A 23,019-nucleotide genomic window follows, 5' to 3' on the forward strand; every position below is an offset into this window, starting at 1 on the left:
ACTTAGCCGCATCTTAGAGAGTTTACCTTGGTCAGGGACTCAAGAGCAACTTTATTGGATGGAACTAGGTAAGGTCGGGTCTGCAGGAACCTTGACTGGGGTCAATGATTCACTTCCAGAGTGGGTCATCCACACACTTGGAGAGTTTGTAGGGGCTGCTAGCAGCTGATCTCAGTTCTTTTTCATATGGAACTCTCCACGGAGGTGCTGAAGTAGTTTTCTTATGACAGGTGGTTGGCTTTTAGAGTAAAAATCAAGAAAGAAAGAATGAAAGAGAACAAGAGAGAGTGAGGGAGTGGGGCTGCAATGCTCATGATTGTTGTGAACTTCACGTTTTTGTTTCCCCAAAATTCAGATATTGTTACTCTAACTTTCAATAGCATACTGCTAGGAAGGGGGACTTTGGGAGGTAATTAGGGCAGGCAAATGCCCAAGGGGGATCAGTGTCCTTTTTGAATACGAAGAGAGCCAGTCCTCAATCTTTGCTATGCAAAGATACGAGAAGTCAGCTGTCTGCAGCTTAGAAGAGGCCCTCATGACTGTGCCAGGACCCGGGTCCCAGGCTTCCTTCAAGCCTCCAGGACTGTGAGGGAAAAAAATTGCTGGTTATTCCCCTCAATCTAGGGTAATTTGTTACAGCAGCTTCAACTGACTAAGACAATGACTTAGACTAGGAAGTCATGCTCTATCACTCCTGCCGTTTTTATTTGTTAATTTGCTAATTACATTTAATTTGTCAGAGTCAGTCACTAAGTCCAGCTCACATTCAAGGGTAGGGCAATTAGTCTCCATCTGTGATGGGAAGAGTGTCAGGAATGTGTGGCCGTATGTTTAAACCACCACACTGGGCATTCCACATTTATTATGAATGTTGTGAGTTAGTTCAGTTTAACTTCTTACTTGTTCTTCACATGTATTTGTAAGAAATATTATCACCATAAATGCATCAAGGTGGATTTATTATGAAAAAATATGTTGTGTATACAACTGAATCCATCTACACCTTGGGCTAGTGTTAAGGACTAAAGCAGTGATAGCTTGGGCATTTACTTTGCTTGTAAAGGAATTTTTTAATTTATAAAGATAATTTCCTGTGCTTGTATTTGCCAGTGTTTTAATGCGTTTTACATTTACCCCCTTCATATGTTGGGGTTTGTCTTTGCGGTATACTCTATGTCCTTGAGGTACATTCATAGGCAAAGTGAAATGGACAGCCCCCAGCTCTGCACACAGGGGTTAAAATCCTAAGCTCACCACTTTGATTTTTGTGATCTTAGATATATTTAGTCTAAGTTTCAATTACTTTGTCTGTAAAATGGAACCGATAATAGTGCCTATGTTATGCAATTGTGATGAGTGAGTGATGTAACTGCATGTAAATTGTTTAGCGCAGCACCTGATAAATAAATGCCTAATATGGACCCTTCGTGGTGATGTCATTTTTTTTCTCATCAGAACAGACTGGTGTGATAAATGCCAAAAGACACGTTAACACTGCTTTTTAAAAAAAATATATATATATATACACATATATATATATACACACATCTAACAGACAGATGACTTGAGACCCCCAACCTCTTCCTCCTGTGGGTGTCAGAATATGTAAAAAGTGTTTCCTGTTTGCCAACCAAGCTTTAAACCAATCACCTACCACGCATCTGATTTCCAAAGTATTTATCCATATTCCCTTAGGATCAGGCCAAATGGCTTAATTGATTTCACTATTTCTCCATAGGTTCAACTGGTTAATGACAGTAAAACACTTAATTGTAGTAGAGTCATAGGTCAAGCTTCAGCTCACGAAAGTTTTACTGAGAATTTGCCTTTTGTTTTCTCTTTTCAGCCTCATTTTCTATTAAGTCAGATCTCAGATGATTGGGTTATCAATCACGGTGGCAACACTCGCTCAATACACCCAGAAGTGTGCTGGGGAAACCGCGGACATTCCTCTGAGATGAACTTGGGCAGCTGTTTTCATTGCACAGGGTAAGTAAGGCAATATGCAGATTTCTGGGCAGAGAAGTGGCAGGTACCAAGACAAAGGATTGATTCCCTTTTACAAATCTGGGAATTATTCTTAGGCCCTAGTTCCTGGGTTATTTACAAGTATAATTCTTGGACTGAATCTCTGAAAAAGTAACTAATTTATTATAATTATTTGAATTCATTTAAGTGTGTGCTTATCCTCTCTTATTAAGAACATCATCACTATTTAGAGATAATACTGGAATATTCTGTCTTATGGGAGGTGATGGATCATCCAGCTGACTCTGAAGGGAGTGCGTGACAGATGTGACCATCCACAGGACTGCCTAGTGCTTAAAACTGCACATCTCTTCAGCATATAAATGGGCATTATTGTCCAACACGTTCTTCCACGACTTTTTCCATGCAGGCTGTTTTTCCAGGGAGCACAGTGGAAAAGAAGAAAGAAACTTTAAAAACCTTTTTGCTGTGGCTGCTGGGATGTGCATCAGAATCATCCTCGTGGCTTTAAAGGATTTAAATTCCAAGGCTTACTGATTTAGAAAATCTAGGAATGGGGACAGAGATGGATACGTTTTTAAAATCTCCATTGGTAATTTTAATTCACTCATAGGTTTGAGATTCATCACACATGCTGAAGTTGTGGTTGACAAAAGTACCTGAAGTAACTTTTCTTTTTCCTAAAAACATAGGCTAGGAATTAACATACTGTCCAGCATGCACTAAACCCGGTGGAGATTTTGCACAGAGCATCAAAGCCTGTGTTGAAGAAAATAAGGAAGCTGTGACAGGAAGCCTCTCTGCTCCTGTACCCGGCGTGGCAGGAATTCCTGGGAAAGCTCTGCTTTAGAGAAAATCTAATAGACCATTTTTAAGCTGCACTGCAGGTTCACTCTTTGTGAGCTGATTAACACTTCCAGCCTCTTCCTCAGGTATGATTCTGCAGCCTTCATTGACTTGTACTATGATTGCATTTCTGTGATAACAGACTTTCAGTTTACGATCTGTTAGATCCTGTCATTTTGCACAGGCTGTTTGCTAATTTCCAAGTTAAAAAACTCAGAATAAAATCATCTTTTACATTAATCTTATTTTGTGTTGGACATTTCTTTGGGGGGCGGCTATTGTGTTTTGCTCAGAACTCCTTATGTAGTTATTATGTTTATTCTGCTTTCCACACCCAGGGTCCGGCTCAGTGCCTCAGACACGGTAAGGATCTAATTGACATCTATTTAGATGAACTCCCCCATCTGTCCCATTTTCACCCATTAGTCTCCTTCTTTTGGCCTATAGAAATGTGCACCGTGCCTTGTTACAGAGCACACCCACACATGCGCGAACACACACGTGTGTTTGATGCCACCGTTCAGTACTATTTGGAGCATGAAAAGGCATATCCCCGGAGAAGTGAATTCTCCACTCTATTCCCTTTACCCCTTTGCTACTTAATATTGTAACAGCTCTCTGAGAGATAGTTTTAAGCACTGAACTTGAAATGTTAAGTTTGTGTTCAGGAACAGACAAGTTCTGTAAAACATCACCATCTTGCCCCTCACAGAATGACTAAGCCATTCTGCACGTTCTGTTTTCTGGCACCAGGCTATACACACATGACTCCGGGAAAAAACTTTGACTTTGGGGAAATATGGGGTTGGAAAATTAAATGTGTGTGAAGAGAATGATGATGGCAATAAAAATTATTTTTGGAAAGCTTGTCTTTAATTTTTAAGAAGTTTTTTGTGGAGATGGAGTGTCTGCTGTGTTACCCAGTCTGGTCTCAAACTCCTGGCCTCAGGAGTCCTCCTGCCTTAGTCTCCCAAAGTGCTGGGATTACAGACCTGATACGACAGCTTGTCTTTAAATACTAGTTTTTCAATAGAAAATGATACAAGTTAGCTAGTGGTAGTATCCATGGAGCTTTTAATAATTAAAATCACTTAATTTTTAAGTGAGCTTTTAATAATTTTTAAGTGATTTTGCACATTTTATTATGTTTATACCATATTTAATCCTCAATTTATCCCTGGATAAACTTGAAACTTGCCACCCGAACTGTTAAAAAAAAGAGAGAAAGGGTTGTAGCTTTCTGATTATAGTTGATAGTTTTAATAATATCTACCATTTAGTGAGCAATTATAATGCATCAGGAATTATGCAGATTGGTTTATTATACCATTTTCTTGAAGCCTCACAGCAGCCAAGGAAAGTAAGGATTATAGATGAGGAAACTGAGGCTCAGAGCAATTGGCCATACAAAGTGACACAGTAAGTCGCTGGGGTGGTGTCTAGTTCATTTACATTGAAATTTCCTGCCCTTAACCATCTTGCCAGGCTTCTAGGCCTTAGAGACAACCTTCCTAATGGCACATTTCACTGTCATATTACCACTACTCTCTGTCACAGCCACCACTGTCCCCAAGTCGGTAAAGATGGTGTTAGTGCTCTGGCCACATCTGCAAACTGTAGGTTTATTTTAGTTAAACTAAATAAAGCATTATAAAATTTAGACATTAATGAGTTGAATTTTATTATTGATAAATACTCAAAAATAATTATTATTGGATTGGATTTTACTGTTATTTCTGCTTTCTAGCTTGTAGAACAATATCCCGACTATTGTTTTAATCAACACTCGTTTTATAAATTACCTTTTTCAGAGGACAGATGCTCATTCTGACCAAATAATGTCTTGCCTCTCCCTGCAGGATACGATTATTCACAGGTTCACCGTGTTTTTGTTTGTTTGTTTCTTTAGCAAAAGAACAGAATTTATTGAAAGATAAAAGAGATACTGGAAAGAAGGGGAACAGAACCTCCAGCAATGGAGGGGAGAACACCAGAGGGGCCGTGTGGCCCGCAGGTGCGCTCTGAAGAGCTTCCTTCGGATCCTGGTTGTCCGAGGGGTGAGTGCGTCAGCCAGTCCAGAGAAGAGCGTGGCCATGAACAGGCCCAATAAGCCTGGTGATGGAGAAAAATATGTCTTTCCCAAACAGTCCTCACATTCACCGCCCCCCGTTGCACAGCTGCATTCGCACTGCTTCTGTGTTTTGCTTCTCCGAGTCCAATTTGCTGGCCAGATGCATGTCATAAAACCACCACCACAACCACCACTCCTGGTACTAATTAGCACCCCGTTTTTCAGCTCCAGTGCAGTGGTGAGGACTTGAGTGGTTATAAATACTGTAATACCTTTTCACCTGTGAAAGTAGCTCTTCCAAAACAAAGAAGAAAGCACAGCGGGCGGGAGGCTGCTTTATTGCTACCTGAGCTGTTCCTTTCTCTGGACAATTTCAAGCTTTAACATCTGTTCTGAACACTACGTTTATTAAACTAAATAACCAAATACATTCATCTGTATATAATCATCCTCCCCAGGGGATGCAGAATGGGATTTCCCTCTTTTTTAAGAAAGTGAAACACAGTTGACAGAGTCTTGTGTCTGTTTAATGTCAGGAAAAGCAGCCTGGGAAATGGGAAGGGAACTTATTAGGAAAGACTTTTCCCCTCTTTGACCGCGGCGTGGCTGCTGCTGAGAAGACGCTTCTGTGTATTCTCCTACGGTTTTTAATTATTGGATTTAATTGTTGGCAGGTGGGTAAGAATTCTGGTACACGTAAGGTTTAATTGTTTATCCTTTGCTCTTTGTTAGAAATTGAATGCGTTTTGGAATGCATTAGTTTGAAAATGAGACTCCAGAGGTCTGTCGTGGTAATGTGGTCTTTTCCTTGCTAGCAGACAAAATAAACTGAGGTGACAAAGTTCTAAATTTTGCAAAGTTGAATCACATGGCTACTGATGAGTATGTAGGTCGTCTACGTAACAGTGTTAATAAAAGTAAAATGGCATGAAAATGTAGCCACTGTCAGGTGGCTGGAAGAGTCCATTCTTAACCCGACACGGAAGGTCCCACTTCTCTCTCCCTCTTTCTTATCACGATTCCTCTGACCCTTACTCTTTCCATCACCTTTCCTCCCTCTCCTCCTGGTCTCCTAAGATTTCACAGAGGTTTTATAGATACTTTCTGCATTCCCAAGGCTCTCGGCACTCTCATGCCCTGCAGCCTCAATCCTCTGTGGACCTAAACCTATAGCAACCTCAAAGTATTTGGGTTGGCTTTTAGAAAAGGGACTAGAGAAGTGGAAAAGTCCAAAAGAGTTCAAAAATGAACTGGCTATATTTACAGGAAAGGGCAGTCAAAGATGTGATTCGAGGTGCAGGATGGGATTGGAGTTTTGGGCTTAGTGTGGCCTGCAGGCCTATCGCCCTTGAGAAATGTTGTATTTGGTGAACGGTGGAAGAAAACACGCTCGGAGGGTGTTGATGAAGAGTTTGAAATGAAGAAGACTCCATATGTACCAACCTTGTACGTACGTCAGGGATGTGTGCGGGGTGCCTGCATGACACCCCTACCCCAGCGGACATGCAGTTTCTCACTGTGGTCTCTCTATGGTTGTAGGTTTACAGCACACACGTGACAACTGGCCCGACTTTTCAGTAGCGAGATGGGAGCTTGACCCTTTTTAAAAACACAGCTGTGGTGGGAAAGGAAACAAAACTACTGCATGATAGGAATTACTGTTTGAGTTTGACAAAGAAGATTTTTGTTTGACTAAAGTATGTGAGAAGTGCTATGTTTCACTTGCAAAGAACTTCTAAGTATGGGTTTTAGGAATCCAATGTGCGGGTCGAGTTCTTCTGGAATAAAAGTCTTTTACATTGATAATTTGGATCACCACCTTATTGTAAAGTGTCTTCTTTTTGATTGGTTATTGACTAGCCAGAACTTAGGTAATCTGTCAGGACCTTTGCCCATCAGACCACACTGATTATCAATTTATATTTTTTCATACTTCCTCCTCTTGTGTTTGAAATGACTCAAGCTGATTGCTTTAGTATCACTCTCCATATATTTAAAGGACATAGACTTACCACACTTGAGTTTTTAATACTGGATCTTCTTTTGTTCTTAGAGAATCCAGGCTGGAGGGCAGTGCCGTGATCATAGCTCACTGCAGCCTCCAACTCCTGGTCTCCTGTGATCCTCTGGCCTCGGCCTCCCAGACTGCTGAGACCACAGACATGAGCTACTGTGCCCAGCGGGGTCGTTTGTTCGTGACTTCTTCCTCCTCCCTGGAAACTTTGGAAATCATCTCTTATCTTCTGTGTTCTGAACTGCCACATGGACATGTCTCATCGAGATGAGCATTTACAGGCTGATTTAACTGGAAATTCTTATTGTTCAATTGTGAGAAAAGTGCGTTCGTTCATGATTTTCTCCCTTCTCTTTTTACTTTCTGGAACTTCTATTATTCAGATGTTTCTGATTCTTTTTTCTTTCAGATTTTCCTTGCATAGATCTATTTCTTTCAAGTTGAATATTTTAAGAAATATGCTTTCAGTTTTCTTTCTTTTAGAACTTTGCTAAGCTGTTTCTTCCTATTTATAAGGCGCTACAATTTGATTGGGAGCTCTGAACATTTAGATGGGGTCTGCCTTCTATTCACCTTAGTCAAGAATGGCTTGGCTGAGGAGTTTGCTCTGGGAGCCCCTGATACTAATATCTTTAGGTCTTTTTTCATGGAATGTCCAAAGTCCCAAGATAAGTCTCATCTGCCTGTCTTCCTGGGGGTAGAGCCTTGCTGCTGGTATTCTGAGATCCAGAGGAGGGAAGAGTGGTGAGTTAGGGGCAGGATAGTCCACTTGCTACTCCTGTTTTTCTGCAGAGTCTTGCTCTCAAAAACAGCAATAAACATTAGGTCAAAAAAATGTTTGTTTAACTCTCTTTGGAAATAAACTTCCAATCTTCTGTAAGGGTAGGGGAGAGGCAGCCCCGTAGCTGTGCAGAATGGTGGAGGGGACATCACCTGTGGGCTGTAACTGCTTCTAATACGGATTTTCCAACATGCCTCCTTTCTTGAGTTCTGCTTTTACCCGGTTAGCAGAAGAGCTAACTAGTGGCCCTGATTCCCGCTTTCTGTGGATTCTGCGTGCCATTGCTTCTTTGTCTATGGCCAGCTCACCATCTCAAGGCCACTATTCTCCTTTCAAATGGTTATTTTCTCTTAATTGAGCCTACTTTTGCTATATTGTTCTTAGAAACTTAATGGAACCTTCCTTCTTGCACTTGACAATCAGGAAAAAAGAGTCTCAAATAAATTACAGGTGCAGCTAAGCCTCTGTATAACTCTGGCTATATCATATCTACTTAACCTCAAAGTTTTATTGTAGTTACTTATTTTTTATATGTTTCAATCTACTGCATTGTTTGGAATAGCTTTGCAATAAAAGACATGCTGAGATGGTTCCAAGACAGTCTGATAAGGATAAGAATCTAGCCCAGTTCTCCCACTGCAGGAGCCACCACACTGAAGTGATGACTTCCAACACCTCCGGAGGAAAACAGCTTAAATCGTTAACATTCAGGCATAAAAAAGTGCCCCTAGGATTCTCCATCAGTAACAATACATTATTTTTGAATTGAGACATTATTTAATAAATGCAGGCAAGAATGTACTCCCTGGATTTCACTGAAATTAATCTTACCTCCATTTCAATATATGAAGTAAGGTTTTTTCCTTCTAAATTTGTAGCTTTAAAAATATTTTGCAGACACTGGAATTGCTGCCAATGTTATAAATCAGGACATATACCAATTTGAATGGCACTGAATATTTAAAAGGGAAGAAAGAGAAATGTACAAATACCTTCAAGGTATTCAATTGTTCCAAAAAGATACAATTCACAAAACTTCACAAAACGGCACCTAACATCATTGTCTACTTGGTTGCATTAGAGAGAAATATGTGTCTGGTTAAAACGAAGCATCATCTCTTTTGTTTGCAACATATTTCTGTATCATGAATGCTCTTATTAAATAGCTAGTGTGTGTGAGAAAGAGGAAGAGCAAGAAAGAGAGAAAAACATTGATACTTGAAAGACCGGAGTCTATTCAAAGACATAAAAGGAATGGACTTTCAGGAACTGATGTTGAAATAGCCTGGCAATTTCTGAAACTGATGTGTTTTCGAGAATTTCTTTTAGCATTTTGAATTCTGAGCCAGTTCATCTACACAGAAAAACAACCCAGTCTGTAAGTGGGTTCTCTGTGGTCTTAGCTTTCTACTTCCTTTCAGAGAATAAAATACTTTTGCGGGTCCAGATGGATTAAGATGAGTGAACCAAAGCACCTCCCCCCATCCCCGGGACAGTCACAGTGTGAGAACTCTGCTTCATCTTTTTTGTTTTATTTTGGTTTGAGAAGCTTTATTCTTTCAGTAATGCCTTCATATGCAGGATGCAATGTGTTTTTCTGCTGTCGTTAGGACTCCAGAAAGGTTTGATGTACAGTATTTTCAGCTTGGCGGGGACCAAAACAGAAGACAAGACAGGCAGTTATCCCCTCTCTTCCCCGGGAGTCAGTGTGCACGCCTCCACCAGGAAATAGATGCGTAAGGCCTGTGCTTTGTCAGTTCACGTGACAAGTGTTGAAGCTCATGAACTGTGCTCTTGGGAAAGCTTCCTAGACCTTTGTATAGCAATTGTATAAGTTCATATTATAAAATCCAATAGGGTGAACTTTTGAGTACCTCAATTTAAATAATTTCAGATTAATATGACAGTACAAATAATTAGGTTATATTGTTTGCATTTCTTAGGTAAAGTTCGAGTTGTAGTTGAGCCCTTCACCCAGGGGGTGTGCTGTAGACCCTCACATTGTGCACCTTAGACGAGCATTTACCAGTTTCTCCTCCCCACTTCCCCTCGCTCTTTTCCGCTTCCCCTTTCCCTCCCATTTGAATTAATATTTTTGAAATAAATGTGGGCGTACAATAGATAAATGACCATAGAGTTACATTTATTTCAAAAATATTATTATAAAGGAGAGGAAAGGCAGATGGATGTAAGCATAGATGCAGGGAAGCTGCGGGGTCAGGTTAGGAAGGATGCAGGCTGGTAAACCTCCACGATCCCTGAGGCAACCTGCACAACTCAGAGCCCGCAGCTGAGGGCAGTGATCATCAGAAGATGGTGGCAACAGCCGTGGTGATGACAATAACCGCAGTCACTGAAATGGCTTTAATTTCCCCAGTGTTTTCTATGTGCCAGGGTTTTTTGACGTGACGTGGATTTTCATACCTAATTTTTATGATAAATCGGTGGAATACGTCTTAGGGTAGGGGTCCTCATACTCCACATGAGGCGGTGTGATTGTATTTGTTTCCATTTTGTTTTTTTACTTCAAAATAAGATATGTGCAGTGTGCATAAGAATTTGTTAATTTTTTTTTTTTTGCAATTGTTAGGCAAAGTCCCTCTTGCAATCATGTCTTGCTCCCATAAAGTGTGACACACACCAAGGCCCCACCCCCCTCCCTCCTTCCCTCTTTCTGTTTCCCCCCCCAATAACTTTAATTGTCATTAGTTGTCCTCATATCAAAATTGAGTACATAGGATTCATGCTTCTCCATTCTTGTGATGCTTTACTAAGAATAATGTCTTCCACTTCCATCCAGGTTAATACAAAGGATGTAAAGTCTGCATTTTTTTTAATAGCTGAATAGTATTCCATGGTGTACATATACCACAGCTTGTTAATCCATTCCTGGGTTGGTGGACATTTAGGCTGTTTCTACATTTTGGCGATTGTAAATTGAGCTGCAATAAACAGTCTAGTACAAGTGTCCTTATGATAAAACGATTTTTTTCCTTCTGGGTGGATGCCCAGTAATGGGATTGCAGGATCAAATGGGAGATCTAGCTTGAGTGCTTTGAGGTTTCTCCATACTTCCTTCCAGAAAGGTTGTACTAGTTTGCAGTCCCACCAGCAGTGTAAAAGTGTTCCCTTCTCTCCACATCCACGCCAGCATCTGCAGTTTTGAGATTTTGTGATGTGGGCCATTCTCACTGGGGTTAGATGACATCTCAGGGTTGTTTTGATTTGCATTTCTCTAATAAATAGAGATGATGAACATTTTTTCATGTGTTTGTTAGCCATTTGTCTGTCATCTTTAGAGAAGGTTCTATTCATGTCTCTTGCCCATTGATATATGGGATTGTTGGCTTTTTTCATGTGGATTAATTTGAGTTCTGTATAGATCCTAGTTATCAAGCTTTTGTCTGATTGAAAATATGCAAATACCCTTTCCCATTGTGTAGGTTGTCTCTTTGCTTTGGTTGTTGTCTCCTTAGCTGTACAGAAGCTTTTCAGTTTAATGAAGTCCCATTTGTTTATTTTTGTTGTTGCAATTGCCATGGCAGTCTTCTTCATGAAGTCTTTCCCCAGGCCAATATCTTCCAGTGTTTTTCCTATGCTTTCTTGGAGGATTTTTATTGTTTCATGCCTTAAATTTAAGTCCTTTATCCATCTTGGATCAATTTTGTGAGTGGGGAAAGGTGTGGGTCCAGTTTCAGTCTTTTACATGTAGACATCCAGTTCTCCCAACACCATTTATTGAATAGGGAGTCTTTCCCCCAAGGTATGTTCTTGTTTGGTTTATCGAAGATTAGGTGGTTGTAAGATGTTAGTTTCATTTCTTGGTTTTCAATTCGATTCCAAGTGTCTGTCTCTATTTTTTGTGCCAGTACCATGCTGTTTTGACCACTATGGCTTTGTAGTACAGACTAAAATCTGGTATGCTGATGCCCCCAGCTTTATTTTTATTACTAAGAACTGCCTTAGCTATATGGGGTTTTTTCTGGTTCCATACAAAATGCAGAATCATTTTTTCCAAATCTTGAAAGTACGATGTTGGTATTTTCATAGGAATGGCATTGAATAGGTAGATTGCTTTGGGAAGTATAGACATTTTAACAATGTTGATTCTTCCCATCCATGAGCATGTTATGTTCTTCCATTTGTTAATATCTTCTGCTATTTCCTTTCTGAGGATTTCATAATTTTCTTTATAGAGGTCCTTCACCTCCTTTGTTAGGTATATTCCTAGGTATTTAATTTTCTTTGAAACTATGGTGAAGGGAGTTGTGTCCTTAATTAGCTTCTCATCTTGACTGTTACTGGCATATACAAAGGCTACTGACTTGTGGACATTGATTTTATATCCTGAAACATTACTGTGTTTTTTGATGACTTCTAGGAGTCTTGTGGTTGAGTCTTTGGGGTTCTCTAAGTATAAGATCATGTCGTCAGCAAAGAGGGAGAGTTTGACCTCCTCTGCTCCCATTTGGATTCCCTTTATTTCCTTGTCTTGCCTAATTGTATTGGCTAGAACTTCCAATACTATGTTGAATAGTAAAGGTGACAGAGGACAACCTTGTCTGGTTCCAGTTCTAAGAGGAAAAGCTTTCAGTTTTACTCCATTCAGTAAGATATTGGCTGTGGGTTTGTCATAGATAGCTTCAATCAGTTTTAGAAATGTGCCACCTATGCCTATACTCTTCAGTGTTCTAATTAGAAAAGGATGCTGGATTTTATCAAATGCTTTTTCTGCATCTATTGAGAGGATCATGTGGTCTTTATTTTTGCCTCTGTTAATATGGTGGATAACGTTTATGGACTTGCATATGTTAAACCAGCCTTGCATCCCTGGAATGAAACTTACTTGATCATGATGAATGACTTTTTTGATGATAAGCTGTAATCTATTGGCTAGGATCTTTTTGAGAATTTTTGCATCTATATTCATGAGTGAGATTGGTCTGAAATTCTCCTTTTCGGTTGGGTCTTTTCCTGGTTTTGGTATCAGGGTGATGTTTGCTTCATAGAACGTGTTGGGGAAGATTCCTTCTTCCTCAATTTTTTGGAATAATTTCTGTAGTACAGGAATAAGCTCTTCCTTGAAGGTTTGATAGAATTCTGGAGTGAAGCCATCTGGACCAGGGCATTTTTTGGTTGGAAGATTTTTTATTGTTTCTTGGATCTCAGTGCTTGAAATTGGTCTGTTCAGGAGCTCTATTTCTTCCTGGCTAAATCTAGGGAGAGGGTGTGATTCCAAATATTGATCCATTTCCTTCACATTGTCAAATTACTGGGCATAGAGTTTCTGGTAGTATTCAGAGATGATCTCTTGTATCTCTGTGGGATCAGTTGTTTTTTCCCCTTTATCATTTCTGATTGAGGTTACTAGAGATTTTACTTTTCTATTTCTCATTAGTCTGGCCACTGGTTTATCTATTTTATTTATTTTTCAAAAAAGCAACTCCTTGTTTCATTAATTTTCTGAATGATTCTTTTGTTTTCAATTTAATTGATCTCTGATTTGATTTTGGATATTTTGTTTCTTCTACTGAGTTTAGGCTTAGATTGTTCTTCTTTTTCCAATTCCATAAGATGGCTTATGAGATTGTTGATGCGCCCTCTTTCTGTTTTTCAAATGTGGGCATCTAAAGTGATAAATTTTCCTCTCAAAACTGCTTTTGCAGTATCCCACAGGTTTTGGTAGCTGTGTCTTCATTGTTGTTATGCTCAAGGAAGTTGATGATTTCCTGTTTTATTTCTTCCTGCACCCATCTGTATTCAACAGAAGATTGTTTAATTTCCATGCCTTTGTGTGGGGTGGAGTGTTTTTGTTAGAGTTGAGTTCCACCTTTAGTGCCTTATGGTCTGAGAAGATGCAAGGTAAAATTTCAATTCTTTTGATTCTGTTGATATTTGTTTTGTGTCCCAGCATATGATCAATTTTGGAGAATGTTCCATGGGGTGATGAGATGAATGTATATTCTTTATCTTTGGGATGGAGTGTTCATATGCATTTATCAAGCAGAATGAGACCCGAGAACAACTGTTCTCGGGTCTCATTTAAATCTCTTATATCCTTGTTTAATTTCTGTTTAGAGGATCTGTCCAGCTCTGTAAGAGGAGTGTTAAAGTCCCCTGTTATTATGGTAGTATCAGATATCATATTGATCAGACTGAGTAAGGTCTGTTTCAAGAATCTGGGAGCATTTAAATTGGGTGCATAAATATTTAGAATTGAAATGTCTTCTTGTTGTATTTTTCCCTTGACCAATATAAAGTGACCATCTTTGTCTTTTTTGACTTTAGTTGCTTTAAATCCACATGTATCTGAAAATAAGATTGCAACTCCTCTTTTCTTCTGAATTCCATTTGTCTGAAAAATTGTCTTCCAACCCTTGACTTGGAGTTTTAATTTGTCTTTTGAAGCCAGATGTGTTTCTTGCAGACAGCAAATGGATAGCTTGTGTTTTTTAATCTAGTCAACCAATCTATGTCTCTTCAGTGGGGAATTCAAGCCATTAACATTTATTGAGATAATTGATAAGTGTGGTAGTATTCTATTCATCTTATTTTGTGAGAGTCCATTGCTTAGTTTTATCTTTTGCATCGGTGTGGAGTTTAGGTTCTGTCCTTTAATTTCTGAGTTCTCACTTTGCTGCTGATCCATTGTGATGGTTAGTGTGTAGAACAGGTTGAAGTATTTCCTGTAGAGCTGGTCTTGTTGTGGCGAATTTCCTCAATGTTTGTATATCCGTAAATGATTTGATTTCTCTGTCAATTTTGAAGCTTAGCTTAGCAGGGTACAGAATTCTGGGCTGAAAATTGTTCTGTTTAAGTAGATTAAAGGTAGCTGACCATTGTCTTCTTGCTTGGAAAGTTTCATTAGAGAAGTCTGCAGTCACTCTGATGGATTTGACCCTGTAGGTCAACTGGCACTTACTCCTGGTAGCTTGCAGAATCTTTTCTTTTGTCTTGACTTTGGACAGCTTCATCACAATGTGTCTTGGAGAAGCTCGGTTAGAGTTGAGGCGACCTGGGGTCCGATATCCCTCTGAAAGCAGTGTGTCAGACTCTTTGGTGATGTTTGGGAAATTTTCTTTTATAATATTCTCTAGTATGGCTTCCATTCCTCTGGGGCATTCTTCTTCCCCTTCTGGAATTCCTATAACTCGTATGTTGGAACGCTTCATAAAGTCCCATAATTCTGACAGTGAACGTTCTGCTTTCTCTCTCTTCTTTTCTGCCTCTTTTACTATCTGAGTTATCTCAAGAACTTTGTCTTCTACCTCTGAAATTCTTTCTTCTGCATGGTCTAACCTGTTGCTGATACTTTCCATTGCATCTTTAAGTTCCCTAATTTACTGCTTCAGTTCCTTCAGCTCTGCTATATCCTTTCTATATTCTTTATATCATTCATCTCTTTTTTGATTCTGTTTTTGGATTTCCTTTTGATTATTTTCCACTTTATTAGCAGTTTCCTTCATTGTTTCCATCATTTCTTTCATTGTTTTCATCATGTGTATTCTAAGTTCTCTTTCTGTCATTCTTTTGTCTAACATTTCTTTATAGGTGGAATCCTCTGCAGTAGCTACCTCATGGTCCCTTGGCGGGGTTGTTCTTGACTGGTTCTTCATGTTGCCTGGAGTTTTCTGCTGATTCTTCCTCATGAGTGATTTCTTTTATCTGTTTCCTTGCCCTAATTTTCCTTTCATTTCCTCTTGCTCTTTAAGTTCTCGTGCAGTTGCCTGCGGGTTTAGACCGATTGAACACATGTGACCACTTGCCGGTTTTCCACTGTTTTAGTCCTCCTCTTTGGGTGCAAAAGTCTCTTGCTGACTCCTTGTATCCTCACAGGGATCAAGTACAACACTTCAGCAAGCTGGTCCATCCTGGGGACTGCAAGCTGTTAATATATTTTTTTAAAATTATAGTCCAGCCCTCCAATGGTCTGAGGGATGGTGAACTCGCCCCCTGTTTATAAAGTTTGAGGACCTCTGTCTTAGGGTCTCCACTGTTTTATAAATGATGGAGTGGAGGTGCAGAGAAGCAGAATGATTTGCACAAGGTCACACAGTGAGGAGAGGCTGAGACAGCACACGCCCTCCCCCAGCCATCCCCTGTACTCCTGTGTAGATTTCATTGGGTAGCTCTGAGTCGTCAAGAAAATGCAAAATTGTGTGCAGCATCTGATTAGGAAGATGGGGGAAACTGTTGTGTGCACAGAAGAGTAAATATAAGCTTGCTAAGAATCACTCTTTCCCTCTGTCTAGGCAATGAAGGGCAACTGGACAAGGCTCAGTGACAAACTTCTCGAGGATGGGGAGGGAGTGGCTAATGGGTATTTATCACTGGCATTGATCAAATCGGGGAATCTGACAGATGGCGTTTGAGATGCCCGAGACAGGTGGATGACCCCAAATCATTAGGGGCTGTTATGGAAAATTTATTTCAGGGTAGTGAAGACTTTGAAAATTATCTAAGGGAAAATATGTTAAAAAAAAATTTGGCAAGCATAGGTAAATTAGAATAAAATTCGAAAGCAAAGAAAAATACTGGAACAGCCAGTGCAACCCCACCACTGAGAGCAGACATGTGAAAACATTTTTCCTTTCTCCTAGGAATGAGCAATGCCTTGGGTAGTTAAAGAGAAATGAAAAGATGTGTTCTATGAGAGGTCGGTCTCCGCAGACGGGGGGTGAATATGACTACTGCATCACGAGGAAGTTTTGCTATCTTAGCCTCAAAAGTGGGGCTGACATAAGTAATTTTTATCCCGTTAGAAAATAACCAGTGACCTACTAAATAAAGGGTAGTGCCTGAGTGTCAGGACGTATGTGATTGCTAACAACTTGAATGACAGGCATCAAACAGATCATGTGAAAAAAAATTTCAGAATAAACTAGAGTTAAGTCAGGCAGGAATGAAAACTTGCAAATATGTTGAAATGGCAAAAAATTAACAATATTTTATATAATTGGAAAAAGTTTGGCTAGGAAGAAACATGGCTGAAGATAGCCTGACAGAGAGGATGATTGGTAAAGAAAAATAAGAATTCCAAATCTCAACCTGAAATCTACACCTGAGTTTTCATTGATTATTAAAAATTGTTAACTCAGTTACATTTCTGATGGTTTCATTGAAGACGTGGTATATGTAAACTAGGGTGGAAGAGAGACCCTAGTCAAATGTCCAGATAAATACAAAAATACTGGCTAGAATCGAACAAAGAATGATGTTAAAATTCCTCAATAGTCACATTTTCTAAAACTTTTTCAATGTTTGCTAAGCATCTTTTTGATAATCATAATGTAACTGGTGATTAAAAAATAAATTATTGTTCCAGAATGGACCATAGAAGACTTAATCAGGTCTTGAATGTAATTGCATGTTCCTTTTTTCCCCCTTTTGAACATGGTGAAGGATGGCATTTATACAGACTTTCTTTCATATTGCTTACATTTCCCTCACTGCTTTGCAATACACTTTCACATTATATGCTGTGCTGTGATAGAGACTATTGGTTTTTAATTATGTCATGTAGAATTGTGGTGATTTTAGCTTCCAAAATACATTAAAATCATAAAATATATGATTAAGTATATTCTCTAAACAAAAGATGGTGTTTATATAATCACAACTGAAGTCATTTAATGCACAATGTGTATATCTTTTGTGTAAAAAATGTAAGAGAAGTTCATTGAAGTCTAGAGTTTAGTGTTTTTCTGAATGTCTTTTTTTTGTGGGGGAGGGTAGTACGGTCTTTCTCTGTTTCCAGAGTAGAATATAGTGGCATCGTCATAGTTCACTGGGTGAACCTCAAATGCCTGGGTTCAAGGGCTCCCCCTGGCTCAGCCTGCAGAGCAGCTAGGATCATGGGTGCCACACCACCATGCCTAACTAATTTTTGTTTCTTTTTTTTTTTTAATTTTTTTTTAATTGTTAAATCATAGCTGTGTACATTAGTGCAATCAAGGGGTACAATGTGCTGGTTTCATATACAATCTGAAATATTCTCATCAAACTGTTCAACGCAGCCTTCATGGCATTTTCTTAGTTATTGTAGGTAGACATTTGTATTCTGCATTTAGTAAGTTTCACCTGTACCCATTCTAAGATGCACCATTGGTGCGGCCCCACCCATTACCTTCCCTGTATTACAAATTTAATACAGTTTTTTTCCCTAGTTAAAAAGTGTACACACCACTCTGGCACCCTCTGTGTGTGCTATGAGGACATTTGGATATAGAAACAGTGTAGAAAAAAGAAAGAAAGAAAGAAACAGCATAGATTATGTCCTTATCACAGACAGTATGTTTAGAGTAGCAGTTCTCAGTTTCATTCAATCCATGCGTTCTTTTCTTTCCATATCTCCTGTGTATAATCATAAAATTCTTCTTCCCCTCCCCCAGATTCTGATAATACTTCCTTCTCAAACCTAGCTCGGGAAGCACTAACTTAGAACATGACTCGGATAACAGCGGCTCCGTTTTTCTTTTGGGGACCACCTCTTCTCTTTGCCTGTGAGGTTTGTTTGCGCTTACCCAACTCTAACCCAGAGGGTCGGAGTGGCTCTGATGGATCCTTTATCCCTGGCCTTAGTTCAGACATCGATACTTGGAGAAAGCAGGTGCACGAAATTCAATTCCAGGACGAAATCTGACATGAACTGTCAGGAAGAAGATCTCCCCCCCACCCCCCGCCCCGCCAGGGTTGCTTTCTGTTAAGAATAAGGCGAGGCTGGTAATCTCAGTACCTGAAATACAGAGAGGTCATGCTTGACATATAGTCACCACCAAGCAAAGCTGTGCCAAGAAAGGGAAAATGACGTAATACCCATCATACTGTTCCCTCTCTGCATCCAACCCTGTGTGAAGACACCGTTTCCCCTAAAGAGTTTAGTTTCATAGAACAGAGCATAGCAGAGCCTCGCCTTTTGTTTTTTCCTGGATTAAATGAGTCTACTGCAAGCAGAAACATTCCAGTAAAAAGTATCTCATGGAGATATGTACATCCACTAAGTAACTCTTTACTTAGCTATTTTCAGACACATGCACGCGTATATATTTATTTTTATCTATATACTGCAATGTAATTTCAGTCTAGCTTGTTAGTTCTCTTATTCACAAGCACCATTCATACTGATTATATATTTAATAACTATACATTTTTCTTGGAGGGAAAAATTAGTTTCCACTGATTGGATAGTAACAGTCATGTCCTCTTAAACTAATGCAGTTAGCTTGTCTTACTGTTTACCTGTAACATCGTTATCATTGAAACTGACCCTATTCTATTTTTTTTGTTTCTTTTTTGGCATCTTCACCCAGTTCTGATTCTTATCTTTTGTGCTTGGTCTATGGTTCTTCTAATTCATGGCTTATTGCTTAGGTATTTTGTTCCCTATTTTTTTTTTCCCCAACTAGGTTTTGGCGTTCAAAGTGTTATTTGACTTACACCTCCCTTTGCTTTTTCCTGTATACAACACCCCTCTCTGCTTGCTCTTAACTCACCCCCTGTCACAGCTGCTCCATCGCTGACCTTCTATTTATTTTTTTCCCCTTGACCAATCTTAAAGCATCTCCCAGCAGATACATGTATCAAAGGAGTTTTGTGGACCAGACAGGGTTAGATTCTCTAGTAACAGAGTCTCAGCATGCAGTGGGCAATTATAAATGGCTGAATTAATATGAGCTTACCTTAAAAAATGGCATTCCGTAATTCTGAGGAAATTAACACTGATTGAAGCTGCCTGATTTATGCTCAGAAGGAGATTAGACAAGGAGAGAAGTGAACTTATTAATTTTACCTTCAATGAATTGTTAATTTTGATGATGGCCGTTCATCATTCACTGGTATTTGCAAAATAACAGCAGATACGTCTCTCTACTAAAAACTGAACAGCAGAACTTCAAATGATAGTGAGCAATTGTTTATTCTTAAGTACAAGTTTCTGTATTATTTCATCCTTTTTTTTTTAAGTTTATAAGACTCCAGGGAGATTATTAGGAAGAAAAGCCTGCCATACCCTTGGCACTGTAATATTGCAGTATCCAGGGCTCACTGACCAGATTCTGCCCTAGTGAGACCTCACATAACCCAGTTCTTCCTCATTTTCTGTAGCTCTTATCCCCTGACTGCGCTGGAATCCTTGGTCAGGCTGCATCTTTGTGGGTCACCTTCACATAGTCCTAACACTCCAAATTGCCTTGTACCTTTAACCTATCACCAGATCTACAGTGTCTGCAGCCAACTCTGACCAATTTATCATTTTTTATGTTCCCAGGCTATCGGATATCTATAGAGAGTCGCTAGAATGTATTGATTTGACTCATTTTGGCCTCTAAATGACTCATTGCAAAAAGCAAAACTTTTTATTCACCTATCAATTTCCTGGTATCATTTTTTTTAAACTTCAGATTGCTTCAAATTTTTAATCTCATTCTGTGAGCCCCAATCTGGTCAGATAATCTCACCTCCTGTTTTAGAGAAACACATTTTTTTCATCACATCTTTGCCCATTTCCCTCTGGTCCACTCACGAGCACCCTTTCTTGATATTATTGGTCTTTCTTCCTTCCTTTCTCTCTGCATCTGGGGGAAACGCACCCCTTCTTCTTTCCAGGGCATTTTCAATCCATCCCCTCCTCTGAGGCTCTGCTCACTCATCACTTTCTTACTTTAGAGAACCTTTAATCTTTTCATCTTTAAAATTTTCTTCCTTGCAACCTGTAAATACACAAAGGCCTCACTTCCCTTTCACTGCTGCCAAAATTTTGGCTTCAGAACTAACAACCATTATCTCTTCACACTTACGTACTCAAACTTTCAGCTGCTATTTATTTAGTGTTGCCGTCTTTGGTCTACAGAAATTTTCTTTCTAAATTCACCGACAAGTTCCTAATTGCGGAAACCAGCAACTTAATCTCTGTTTAAACTCTCAGAACATTTGGCTCATCTTCTGTCTCGTCATTGAAATTCTTTCTCCCTTCACTGTCTCCCAGGACCTGTGTTTTCTTAGCAGTGGACTCTTCCTTGGACTCCTCTGGCCTGGTTCTACCTCACTTCCACCCTGCACTGTTTGGAGACCTACCGGCTCCTGTGAGAGACATCTCTTCACTATGCCCTGAAGTGCTTGAAAAGTAGGGTGAGCTCTAGGCATGGCAGTCTGGTGTCTGAGGACAGCAATCCCAGCCTCGCTTCCCTTCCCTTCCCCAGCTCCTACCCCATCCCAGCGGGGATCCTGTGTTCCATCCAAACTCATTTCCTCGCTTGGCTAAAATTATTCCTATGGCTGGAAGAATACTTTCCTTGTATTTCACCACCTAACATACCTGTGATTGAGGAAAGTTACTTTTAGAAGCTACCACAAAGCTTTTGTTACAATTTCTGAGCATCTGTGATGAACAGAGAAATTAACTCACTCCTGTGTGCTTTGAAAAATCTACTTCCTTTGATAGAGAAAGGTAATATTATAAACTTCTAGATAAGACATCTAGTCCCTACTCAAAGGGGCCTCACAGCCGCCTGTGCACTAGGACCTTCTGCTTAGCTTTAACTCAGATCTAAAAGCTTCATCCAGTTTAAATATGGCAGCCTTTTTTTTTTTAATCAAAATATTCCTGATTGAAGGAGTTAAGTGGATGTTTTATTAATATTCTTAAAATCATGGCAGGTTGAATTGTTATTTTACTAAAATCAGTGATACTTTTGGCTTAGAATGTGAAATTTAATTATCCTTTTTAGTGTGGTACCCCTTATCCAATTCTATAATCTGGGAACATACCCATTACAGTATAGGAGAACTCATGTTAGGTGAGTTTATAGAATAAATATTTTATGACTTAAGTTACTAAATTAAAATCATAACCATTCTTATTTACAGGTTTTCAGAAGAGAATTACGTATGCTAAAAGAAAATATGTCAGATATGTATTTATGGCCCAATAAAAGCAAAAACATAGAATTCATCAAGAAAAGATGTTTACCCAGATACACAGTGACCATATCTCATCTTTAATAGATTGTTATTGGTTTCAGGTCTGATGCTATGTTAGTAAGTAATATTATAGCATGGCATGATATTTATGGGGAAACAGGAATATTCACTTTGCATTTGTGTGTCAGATAGCAGATATTTATTATAAATTTCAAGGGTTTTTGTATTTCAGTTTAAACTGTTTATATACTATGAGTTCATTCAAACACAGGGTAGTGTTTACCTCTGACTAAAATGACAGCAGTGATAGGCAAATTTAATCTTTTACTTACAATTCCGCTATATTTCTCTGGGTTATTAATTTACCTACTGACTTTAAATGGTTTAAAATACTGTTTTTCTTTTCTTCTGCTGGGTTTAGGCTTAGATTGTTCTTCTTTTTCCAATTCCCATAAGATGGCTTGTGAGTTTGTTGATGCACTCTCTTTCTGGTTTTCAGATGTAGGTATCTAAAGCAATACATTTTCCTCTCAGGGCTGCTTTTGCTGTATCCCACAGGTTTTGGTAGCTTGTGTCTTTATTGTTGTTATGCTCAAGGAAGTTAATGATTTCCTCTTTCATTTCTTCCTACACCCAACTGTTCAGCATAAGGTTTTTAATTTCTAAGCCTTTGTGTGGGGTTGAACATTTTTGTTGGAGTTGAGTTCCACCTTTAGTGCCTTGTGGTCTGAGACTATACAAGGTAAAATTTCAATTCTTTTGATTTTTTTGATGTTTGTTTTGTGTCCTAGGATATGATAATTTTTGGAGAATGTTCCATAGGGTGATGAGAAGAATGTATATTCTTTATCTTTGGGATGGAGTCTTCTATATGTGTCTATCAGGCACAGTTGCTCTAGGGTCTCATTCAAGTCTCTTATATCTTTGTTTAATTTCTGTTTAGAGGATCTGTCCAGCTCTATAAGAGGAGTGTTAAATTCCCCTGTTATTATGGTGTTATAGGATATCATATTGCTCAGACTGAGTGAGGTCTGTTTCAGGAATCTGGGAGCATTTAAGTTGGGTGCATAAATATTTAGAATTGAAATGTCTTCTTGTTGTATTTTTCCCATGACCAATATGAAGTGACCATCTTTGTCTTTTTTGACTTTAGTTGCTTTAAATCCACATGTATCTGAAAATAAGATTGCGATTCCTCTTTTCTTCTGAATTCCATTTGCCCAAAAAATTGTCTTCCAACCCTTAACTCAGAGTTTTAGTTTGTCTTTTGAGACTAGGTGTGTTTCCTGCAGACAGCAAATGGATGGCATGTGTTTTTTATCCAGTAAGCCAGGATATGCCTCTTCAGTGGGGAATTCAAGCCATTAATATTTATTGCAATAATTGATAAGTTTGGTAGCA

This window comes from Nycticebus coucang, chromosome 17, assembly GCF_027406575.1.
Source record: "Nycticebus coucang isolate mNycCou1 chromosome 17, mNycCou1.pri, whole genome shotgun sequence".
Classification (NCBI taxonomy): Eukaryota; Metazoa; Chordata; class Mammalia; order Primates; family Lorisidae; genus Nycticebus; species Nycticebus coucang.